Genomic DNA, 2,500 nt, shown 5'->3' on the forward strand with positions numbered 1-2,500 from the left:
AGAGCGCCGCCTGTCATGAGCCAAAGGTGCATCCTGACGTGGCAAATCAGATGATGCCGCAGGCATCCACTTACTATAATCACAATCAACAAACCGGCCGCCGCCGCCGCCGCCGCCCCCCCCCCCCCCCCAATACACCTTTCCTTACAACAATGTGTACCTTAACCTAACCCACATTGTACCTTAACCCAACCCACATTGTACCTTAACCTAACCCACATTGTACCTTAACCTAACCCACATTGTACCTTAACCTAACCCACATTGTACCTTAACCTAACCCATATTGTACCTTAACCTAACCTATATTGCGCCTTAACCTAACCCACATTGTACCTTAACCTAACCCACATTGTACCTTAACCTAACCCATATTGTACCTTAACCTAACCTATATTGCGCCTTAACCTAACCCATATTGTACCTTAACCTAACCTATATTGCGCCTTAACCTAACCCATATTGTACCTTAACCTAACCCACATTGTACCTTAACCTAACCCACATTGTACCTTAACCTAACCCATATTGTACCTTAACCTAACCTATATTGCGCCTTAACCTAACCCACATTGTACCTTAACCTAACCCACATTGTACCTTAACCTAACCCATATTGTACCTTAACCTAACCTATATTGCGCCTTAACCTAACCCATATTGTACCTTAACCTAACCTATATTGCGCCTTAACCTAACCTATATTGCGCCTTAACCTAACCTATATTGCGCCTTAACCTAACCTATATTGCGCCTTAACCTAACCTATATTGCGCCTTAACCTAACCTATATTGCGCCTTAACCTAACCTATATTGCGCCTTAACCTAACCTATATTGCGCCTTAACCTAACCCACGTTGCGCCTTAACCTAACCCACGTTGCGCCTTAACCCAACCCACGTTGCGCCTTAACCTAACCCACGTTGCGCCTTAACCCAACCCACGTTGCGCCTTAACCCAACACACGTTGGGCCTTAACCTGCTCTGTAATTGTCATACGACGCGTTAAATTAGTGTAGTGTTGCCTAACTGCAACCCCCGCAATATAGTTTGCTACTCGCACTGCCCGGTCCCCAGAGTATCGCTTCATGTTAAACACCTTGCAGCTATACACTGTAATGCGGACGGCAGCAGGACGTACATGCTCAATGCCCTTCGCAGTTGTTCATTGGCATTCGCATGGCGAAGCACAGCCTACGTTGTGGTACGGCTTGTGTCAACTGTCCGCTGATGTTGTACGTCCAAATCACACACTGTACTGCACATTGGTCCTCATGTACTGAATGATACATCGTGGTACATGTGTGACCGTACCACGACTGCGCCAACAACGGCGAACCATACGGTCCAAATATTGTGCACTCAGCTACGTGTCGTCTCCCTATAAGAGCTGGATTGCAGTATGGTATGCCGTGGATGGCGATCACCATGAGCCGTCTGTTGATGTAGTGGCGCGTGTTGTCAGACGTAGTCGTCTCTTCTCACACACCGTGATAGCATGGTGCACTGCGTTCCACATCTGCGACATGCGACAGAGGCCGGTTGACAGTCGTTCGCGCAATGGACATCGCATACGTACGGGGGCCACCTTCCACGTGTTCGCGAAGCGTGCACATGTTGTTGCGTGTATGTGGGCAGACATAGTGTGTCGTGACACCTGACACAGGCATGCAACAATCGTTGAATTTGCAAATGGCGATGGACGTCTACGTTTGCTGGTGACGTTACGCAAATGAAGAACTGGTAAACCGTTGTGGTGCGGTTGTTCTCGCTAGAGGTGAATCAGTGATGGCGACGATCGGTTGAGCTACCAACCGGTTGTTTCAGCGATACCCACCATGCCCACGAACGTGAATGGCATGTGGGTGTGAAGCGATACGCGGCGGTGGCTGGGTGGGACCGTCCCCGGCCGGTGAGGGGGGGCCTCCCGGCGTGCTGGCCGCGCGGTGCGTGGGCGCACGCGCTACAGCCGGCTGGTGGGGGCGGCCAGTGGCAGGCGCGCCGGCCGACGGAGGCGGCAGGCGGCGCAGCTGCGCGCCGGCGCACCCTGCACGCGGCGCCGTGCGGCCAAAGTAGGTCCTCGCGGGCCCGGTGCGAAGCGCGGTGGACATCTGCAGTGTGCTGGTCCGATTGAGGACTGTGTGCGCTGAGGATGCGCCGCCGCCCGGCGCTCGGCGCCGCGACGCCGTCTGCTGCTCGGTCGCCTCTGCGGTTCTCGCAGGTGGATTGTATCGCAGCTGTGCGGACGTGTTGGCGCGTGCGCTGTGCTGGGAGAGTTCGCTTCGGCACCCAAGTGGGGCTTTTGTCCTTCTGTGGCGCTGGCGTTGGAGCTGCCGGCCACCGTAGGTGGCGCGTGTTGTCTCCCGCCGGCAATGCCACGACAGCACGCTCCCGGGCCTCTGTCGGCAGCGGCAAGCTCAGTTGGGAGCACGGGTGGTCGCACCTAAAGCGTCTACTCGCCAAACTCCGGGCGATTGCGCCTCTCTCGAACCCGACCAA

Source organism: Schistocerca serialis, unplaced genomic scaffold, assembly GCF_023864345.2.
Source record: "Schistocerca serialis cubense isolate TAMUIC-IGC-003099 unplaced genomic scaffold, iqSchSeri2.2 HiC_scaffold_1173, whole genome shotgun sequence".
Lineage (NCBI taxonomy): Eukaryota > Metazoa > Arthropoda > Insecta > Orthoptera > Acrididae > Schistocerca > Schistocerca serialis.